Here is a 9,502-nt window from a genome sequence, read left to right on the forward strand (position 1 = left end):
TAGGTGGAATCGGTGGTGGAGGAGGAGGAGGTAGCCAATGGTTATTGGTTTTAATTTTTTTTTGTTTAAATTAGGGTACACCCCAAAAGAGTGTGGACATATCAAAAATACAACAATGAGCAATTGCGCTGGAGTATAACAATGGCTGAGTAAGGCCGGTATACATGTCTATTATGCACAAAGTACGGACAAGTCCTGTGGGATCCATGCCTGGTTCATTTTAATGAATATAGACTGTGGACAGGCGGCTGCGCTTGTCTGTGATAAGGACCCCTGCCGTGCTAAACACACGTTCAGACAATACACTGGCTGCAGGGCAGGCCAGCACCTCCAAGGCATAAAGTGCAAGCTCAGGCCTTGTGCCCAATTTGGAGACCCAGAAGTTGAAGGGGTCAGACCCATAATTCAGTACGTGTAGGCGTGTGCACACATACTGCTCCACCATGTTGCTGAAATGCTGCCTCCTGCTAAGACGTTCCATATCAGCTGGTGGTGCTGGTTGTTGTGGCATAATGACAAAGCTTTTCCACATTTCAGCTATGCTAACCTTGCCTTCTGAGGTGCTGCTGGTGCCCCAGCTGCGTTGACGACCACTTCCTCCTCCTCTGCCTTCGCCTTGTGCTTCCACTGTGCCCGTGCTGTCTGGTGGGAATGCCACCAGCAGCGCGTCTACCAGCATGCGCTTGTACTCGAACATCTTACGATCACGCACCAGTGATGGAATTAAGGACGTTGTCCTTGTAACGCGGATCCAGCAGCGTGGCTACCCAGTATTCAGCACAAGTTAGAATGTGGTCAACTCGGCGGTTCTTGAGGAGACACTGCAGCATGTATTTGCTCATGTGTGCCAGGCTTCCCAGAGGCAATGAGAAGCTGTCCTCTGTGGGAGGTGTATCGTCTATGTCCTCTGTATTCCCCCAGCCACGCAACAGTGATAACCATGAGCTGGTTTGGGTGTCACCCTGCTGTGAACATGGTTACTCCTCCTCCATCTCCTCCTCCTCATGCTGCACCTCGTCATCCTCCAGAACTGTGCCCTGGCTGGACAATTGTGTACCTGGCGTTTGTGGGTGCAGAATCCCACCCTCGGAGCCAGTTGTGAATAATCCTCCTCCTCCTCCTGTGCCACATACTCTTCCATCATCGCCCGAAGCGTTTTTTTTTAAGGAGGCATAGAAGTGGGATAGTAATGCTGATAACGGCATCATTTGCACTGGCCATGTTGGTGGAGTACTCGAAACAGCGCAACAAGGCACACAGGTCTCACATGGAGGCCCACTCATTGGTGGTGAAGTGGCGATGTTCCTCAGAGCGACTCACCAGTGCGTGCTGCAGCTGAAACTCCACTATCGCCTGCTGCTGCTTGCACAGTCTGGCCAGAATGTGCAAGGTGGAGTTCCACCTTGTGGGCACGTCGCATATGAGGCGGTTAGCGGGAAGGCCGAAGTTACGCTGTAGAGCAGACAGCCGAGCGGCAGCAGGATGAGAACGGTGTAGTTGTGAATGAATTTCTGCACCACCAAATTCAGCACATGCGCCAGGGAAGGGATGTGCATCAAACCGGCTAGGCCCAGAGCTGCTACGAGATTTCGCCCATTATCGCACACCACCAGGCCGGGCTTGAGGCTGACTGGCACCAACCACTCATCGGTCTGCTGTTCAAGGCCCGTCCACAGCTCCTGTGCGGTGTGGGTTTGTCCCCCAACAGATACATTTTAAAACTGCCTGCTGTCGTCTACCCCTGGCTGTGCTGAAGTTGGTGGTGAAGGTGTTATGCTGACCGGATGAGGAGGCGGTAGAGGATGATGAAGCGGAGTAGGAGGAGGAAGCAACAGGAGGCAAAGAGAAGCGCCCTGCAATCCTTGGTGGTAGAAGGACATGCGCCAAACTGCTATCCACCTCATGCCCAGCCACCACTGCATTTACCTAGTGTGCTGTTAGGGAGATATAACGTCCCTGACCATGCTTACTGGTCTAAGTATCCATAGTTAGCTGGACCTTGCCACAGATGGCGTTGCACAGTGCATACTTGATTATGTCCCCATTTGGCTGTACAGGGAAGGGATGGCTCTCCTGGAAAAGTAGTAGCGGCGGCTGGGCACAATGTACTGTGGGACAGCCAATGCCATAAGGCTTTTAAAACTCTCCGTCTCCACCAGACGGAATGCCAGCATTTCAAAGGCCAGTAATTTTGTAATGCTGGCATTCAGGGCCAGTGATCGTGGGTGGGTAGGGGGGTACTTCCTCTTTCGCTCCAGTGTTTGTGAGATAGACAGCTGAACGCTTCCATGGGACATTGTGGAGTTGCTTGTTGACCCAGGTGGTGGCATTGCTGGCAAATCCTCTGTTTGCGGGATGGCAGGTGCCACTATCACTCCAGAGGGGGATGAAGAGGCTGAGATTGCAGCAGAAAAGGAAGCAGGAGGAGCCAGAGACCTTTCTTGGTTTTTGAGGTGTCTACTCCACTGCAGCTCGTGCTTTGCACTTAGATGCCTGGTCATGCAGGTTGTGCTCAGGTTGAGAACGTTTATGCCTCGCTTCAGGCTCTGATTGCACAGCGTGCAAACCACTCGTGTCTAGTCGTCAGCACATTGTCTGAAGAATTGCCATGCCAGGAGCTGGCTTTGGTGTGCTCGGTCCCTTGCTGCGGTGGGCAGTAGCAGGCGTTCTGTCTAGGGGACGGCGGCTCCACTTTTGCACCCTGCTTCCTCTTCTGCTGTGCTGGTGGCTCTGTACGACCACCGCCTCTGACTCCGAACTACACAGGTCACTAGCATGACCTTGATTCCATGTGGGGTCTATGACCTCATCGTCCTCCACATCATCTTCCACCCAGTCTTCACCCCTGCCCTGCATACTGCAGAAATCCACAGCAGCTGGCACCTGTGTTTCGTCATCATCCGAGACGTGCTGCAGTGATCCTTCCATGTACTCATCCTGAAACATAAGTGGTTGGGCATCGGTGCCCAGGGCTATGTGGATGGCCCTGGGATACCCTGCTAGCAGAGTCATCAAAAAGCAGAAGAGACTGCTCCATGACCTGGGGCTCAGACTGCTTGGCTGATTTGCAAGGGGGTAAGGTGAAAGACTGATGGCCATGGGCTGCAGGTGCTAACTCTGATCTTTCAGCAGGAGACTGGGTGGGAGACAATGTGAAGGAACTGAAGGCACTGTCAGCCACCCAATCTACTATCGCCTGTACTTGTTCTGGCCTCACCATTCATAGAGCCCCATTCGGCCCTACCAAATAACGCTGAAGGTTCTGTCGCCTACTCGTACCTGAGTAAGGTGTTTCACTTGTGCGTGTAGCTGGCACAGATCGACCACGTCCTCTCCCTACAACAGGAGTTCCATCAGCAGCACCAGGAACGGGGTCACGTCCCTTATTTGATGCTCTCCTCATTCTTGGTGTTCACCCACCAAACTAACAGATGGTTTTTGTCAGGCGACAATGAAACCGCCAATAGTCAACAATTAAGATCACTGAGAGTAACGCAGTGCCGGTGTCATAGGGAGGAAAAATTTCTTGAGGTCATACAACAGTCTGACAGGCAAATTTTATACAATTACTTCATGGTCACAAATTTTTTTTAATTTGTCAACCAACAATGTAGCTGCAGTATTAACTGGTTGTATTTGACTGTGACAAATGCAGCAAAGGCCCCAAATGTAGTATCTTGCACAAAATGGGCGTTTTTTTAAAACCAAAATATAACAGCGGTATCTAACACTTGTATTTGACTGTGAGAAATGCAGCAACGGCCCCAGATGTAGGGTCTTGCACAAAATGGGTGTTTTTTTAAACCCAGAATATAATTGCAGTATTTAAAGCTTTAATTTGACTGTGACAAATGCAGCCAAGGCCTCAGATGTAGGGTCTTGCACAAAATGGGTGTTTTTTTTTTTTTAAACCCAGAATATTATTGCAGTTTTTAAAGCTTGTACTTGACTGTCACAAATGCAGCAAAGGCCCCAGAAGTAGGGTCTTGCACAAAATAGGTGTTTTTTTAAACCCAGAATATAACAGCAGTATTTAACGATTGTATTGGACTATTAGAAATGCAGCAAAGGCCGCAAATGTAGTATCTTGCACAAAATAGGTGTTTTTTTTAAAACCAGAATATAACAGCAGTATCTAACTCTTGTATTTGACTGTGATAAATGCAGCAAAGGCCCCAGATGTAGAGTCTTGCACAAAATGGGTGTTTTTTTTAACCCATAATATAACAGCAGTATTTAAAGCTTGTATTGTACTGTCAGAAATGCAGCAACGGCCCCAAAAGAAGTGTCTTGCACAAAATGTTTTTTTTTTAAACCCTTAATATAACTGAAGTATTTAAAGCTTGTATTTGACTGTGACAAATGCAGCAAAGGCCCCAAATGTAGTGTCTTGCACAAAATGGGTGTTTTTTTTAAACCAGAATATAACAGCAGTATCTAACTCTTGTATTGGACTGTCAGAAATGCAGCAAAGGCCGCAAATGTATTATCTTGCCACAAAAAGGGGCATTTTTTCAATACCAGAATATAGCAGCAGTATCTAACGCTTGTATTGGACTGTCAGAAATGCAGCAAAGGCCACAGATGTACGGTCTTGCACAAAATGGCAGTTTTTTTTAAACCCAGAATATAACTGCAGTATTTAAAGCTTGTATTTGACTGTCAGAAATGCAGCAAAGGCCGCAAATGTATTATCTTGCCCAAAATGGGTGTTTTTTTAATGCCAGAATATAACAGCAGTATCTAACGCCTGTATTTGACTGTCGCAAATGCAGCAAAGGCCCAAAATTTATTATCTTGCACAAAATTGGTGTTTTTTTAAACCCAGAATATAACTGCAGTATTTAAAGCTTGTATTTGACTGTCACAAATGCAACAAAGGCCGCAAATGTATTATCTTGCCCAAAATGGGTGTTTTTTTTGTTATACCAGAATATAACAGCAGTATCTAACGCTTGTATTTGACTGTCACAAATGCAGCAAAGGCCCCAAATGTAGGTCTTGCAAAAAATGGGTGTTTTTTTAAACCCAGAATATACCGTCTTTTTCGCCCTATAAGACGCACCGGCCCATAAAACGCACCTAGGTTTTTGGGGAGGAAAATAAGAAACATTTTTTTTTTAACCAAAAGGTGTGCTTTTGGTGGGTTTGAAACTAATGGTGGTCTGTGGATGGCACTATTACTGGGGATCTGTGAAGGACACTGTTATGGGGGGGTCTGTGGATGACGGACACTGTTATGGGGGGGATCTGTGGATGACGGACACTTATGGGGGATCTGTGGATGACGGACACTGTTATGGGGGAATCTGTGGATGACGGACACTGTTATGGGGGGATCTGTGGATGACGGACACTGTTATGGGGGATCTGTGGATGACGAACACTGTTATGGGGGGATCTGTGACGGACACTGTTATGGGGGGGGATCTGTGGCTTGTACTGTTACAGGGGGTTCTGTGGCTGGCACTGTTACAGGGGGGGATCTGTGGCTGGCACTGTTACAGGGGGGGATCTGTGGATGGCACTGTTATATATGTGCCATCCACAGACCCCCCACCCCATAACAGTGCCATCCACAGACCCCCCCAGCCCATAACAGTGCCATCCACAGACCCCCCCAGCCCATAACTGTGCCATCCACAGATGTCCCCCATAAAAATGTCATCCACAGATCCCCCCCCGCCGCTCCAGTATACTAATATAAAATGTCTTATTCAATTAATAGTCATTAAACATGCCCCCTCACTCCTAATAGTACCTTACATCCTAACCGCTTCTGTACAATGCCGGCAGGCAGGCCGGGCGGCCGGCGCGTCCCTCAGTGACATCACTTGCCTGCGCCACCTGCTTCATTCATAAAGTAGGCGGCGCAGGCATGTGACATCAGGGAGTTACGCTGCCGCCCGGCCTGCCTGCATTCTACTAAAGCGGTTAGGGTGTAAGGTACTATTAGGAGTTGGGGGGCATGTTTAATAACTATTAATTGAATAAGACATTTTATATTAGTATACCGGAGCGGTGGGGCGGGGCTATAGTACACTGACTGCACCGCCCCGCCGCTATTGCCGGCCCCCAGCTCCTCCTCCCAGTCCCTCCCCGATCGCTCTTACATCGCAGTTTGCGATGTAAAACTGACAGCATTCGCCCCATAAGACACAGGGGCATTTTTCCCCCATTTTGGGGGGAGAAAAAGTGCGTCTTATGGGGCGAAAAATACGGTAACTGCAGTATTTACAACTTGTATTTGACTGTCACAAATTCAGCAAAGGACCCAAAATGTATTATCTTGCAAAAAAATTGGTGTTTTTTTAAACCCTGAATATAACTGCAGTATTTAAAGCTTGTATTTGACTGTCACAAATGCAGCAAAGGCCTCAAATGTAGGGTCTTGCAAAAAATTGGTGTTTTTTTTAAACCCAGAATATAACTGCAGTATTTACAGCTTGTATTTGACTGTCACAAATTCAGCAAAGGACCCAAAATGTATTATCTTCAAAAAATGGGTGTTGTTTTAAACCCTAAATATAACAGCCGTATTTAAAGCTTGTATTTGACACAAATGCACATATGCTGTGCTGGGGCACTGAACTTTCACAAAATGGCCGCCGATGCCCACCTAACAGATGGATAAAAGTTCTTTTTCTGTGTCACTGGGCTCAGGGCAGGGTAAAAAAAAATTGGGCACTGCACCCGCAAAACAAAATCGATGTAGATCGCAGAGTTAACAAGCACTTCTGATAACAGATTCTTTCCTTTTCTCTCCCTCACAGCAGCAGCATCCTATCCCTACACTAGTAAGAGCAGAGTGACGTGCAGCGCTATGTGACTCCAGATTATATAGAGGCTGGGTCACATGCTGCACTGGCCAATCACAGCCATGCCATTAGTATGCATGGCTGTGATGGCTTCTAAGGGCACAAGAGTTAACCGCTTGTTGATTGGCTGCTCTGCAGACTTTCAAAAAGTGCCATTAAATCGCCAAACACCGAACTCAAACCCAAACTTTTACTGAAAAGTTCGGGTTCGGGTCCGGAGTCCAAAAATCCTAAAGTTTGGTACGAACCCGAACTTTATAGTTTGGGTTCGCTCAACCCTACTTACAACTACTGATCAAATACAGACAGTCTGAAAGAGGCTTTATGGATGCTTAAAATACAGGCTTGTTTTTTTTTTTGTATTCTGTTCTTCTCAAGGATCAGAAGAACGAAAGAATGAACAGTGATGTCAACACATCCGTACTGCTACTGCTGATACCCCACTCTATCATGTGACCACTATTGTCCATGCTACTGCCACTGCTGTTGGCCCCCATCAGCACTCTATGGAGCCACTATTGTCACTGTTACTGCTGCTATTACCACCCTACCCACTCTGTCATGGGGCCACTATTGTCACTGGTACTGCCACTGCTGCCACCCTTACCACTCTGTCATATGGCCGCTATTGTCACTGTTACTGCCACTGCTGCTGCAGCCACCTGCCCCACTCTGTCATGGGGCCACGCATAAGTCCTAAGGCTAACAGAAGAGATTAAAAATCATGTGTTTGGACTACCAGAACATGCATTAAAAGAAAAAAAAAAATTTCCACTAATTTATTGGGGCTGCCTCCATTTCTTCATTTTGTTTCACTAAGGAGCCATTTGGACACAGCTCCTGCAGGGGCGTGAATAGGTTTTTGGCTTTACTGAAGGATGCGCTATGATTCTCCCCTTTTTAACAGAAGGGATTAGCTATGAATCTTTGTGCACTGAACAATGATGTAGACGTGATAAATTACACCTGTAATACTGACGGCACAGTACCTACAAAACGGATTAACTATGAATGTGGGTGCATAGAACATAATGCACATGGTGATACACTCTCCCTGCAGATTATAGGAAATGTGTCACCAAAATTTTTATCTACCACTTAAAACCAGATAGCAACAAATATCCTTTTTACTAATCGGATTTTATTTTCTGATTATAGATTTTTTTAATTCTATTTTCTGAACATGAATATGGGGGCTGCTATCTTGCCTGAGCTGTTCTTAAGAGCATTTACAAAGCATTAAAAAAACATTGCTTTATGGCAGCCCCATGGGCTATAGATACATCGGACAGGAGGGGACCTCATTAACTTCTATGGGAAAGTTTTCTAGGCATGCTGCGTGAACTTAGCAGAGGGCATTGTACAAGGAAAGAATAGATAAGCTTTGACAATTACTTATTGTGGATTCTATCTTATCTATACACAGAGGTGGTATCTCCTTATCATTACTGGCAGGATTACAATGGTATATAACTGCAGTAAAGTGTCTGTACAGACCAAGAAATGGCACCTATTATTAGGCTTAGTGGTCATTGTGGAAACTGCAGGAGTTTATGGTTTTTGTTTAAATACAGTATAGATATTGACATGGAAAACTAACAATAACATCACCAAAAATTCTATAAATATGTTAAACATAAAAACGTGATTACTATATAATTCATAACAAATGGAATTTATTGTCGAAGTTCAGCTAATAGGATGAATAAAATTTTTCAAAACTTTGCTCACCTCTAGTCACGTGTAGGCTTTTTGATGCAGTTTTTGTACCCAAACCAAGAGCGAATTCAAAAAGAGGATACCTAGTATCCATCTGTAATGTCTTCCCTTCTTTTATAGTCTACAAATGATATTGACTTTGTTAACTGCACACAAAACCTGCACATTTGGTCATGCTAATTATTTTTGCGATACTATAATTTGTGCCACATTTATGAAAGATGCACGATATTTGATGAATTTGCTGATTCTTTAAGTCAGATGTGAGTGAGTGAATCGAAGCTAATGAAGTGGAATTCAATCCAAATTTGATTCGCACTGAAGCCGAATTTCTTCACGCTTCGGGGTAACGAATCACACTTTTTCCTAAAATGGCTGCTACACGTGTGAGGAAATGGAGCAAGGAACTATGGGAAGGCGGGATCACCCATAATGTCAAGCATGCAGCCATCACACCCCTATAAATGGCCTCAGCCATCTTGGATTCTGACATTTTCCAGCGTACTTAGTGCAGGGAGAGACGTCAGCAGGCGCTAGGGACAGTGATAGGAAAGACTTGATTGTGGTGAAAAAACTATTTATAAGTGCAGGGAAACGATAGGGAGGAATCATTCCACAGCATTTATGTAGAACAGGGTTCAGTAGGGGAGGTTACAGACTGGGTAATAGGAACAATCATATTACACCTTGCTGCACTGACTGGGGATCCAAATTGCCATTATACAGCTCTGTCATTCCAGCAAACCATTCTTGTTATTGGGGTGCAAGTGCTGTTTGATACAGCCATTAACAGGGTTTATTAAAAGGAAATATTTCTACAGTATGTCTTATTTGCACTTGTTGCATGCATTTATATGTTGTAAAGCCCTTTTTGCCATGTATTAGTGGCAAAAGAAAAATATATTTGAACTTGTGCTGTGAAGTTATATATTCTAAAGCCCTGTTTGCCGTGTATTAGTGGCAAA

The sequence above is a fragment of the Bufo bufo genome, chromosome 1, assembly GCF_905171765.1.
Source record: "Bufo bufo chromosome 1, aBufBuf1.1, whole genome shotgun sequence".
Lineage (NCBI taxonomy): Eukaryota > Metazoa > Chordata > Amphibia > Anura > Bufonidae > Bufo > Bufo bufo.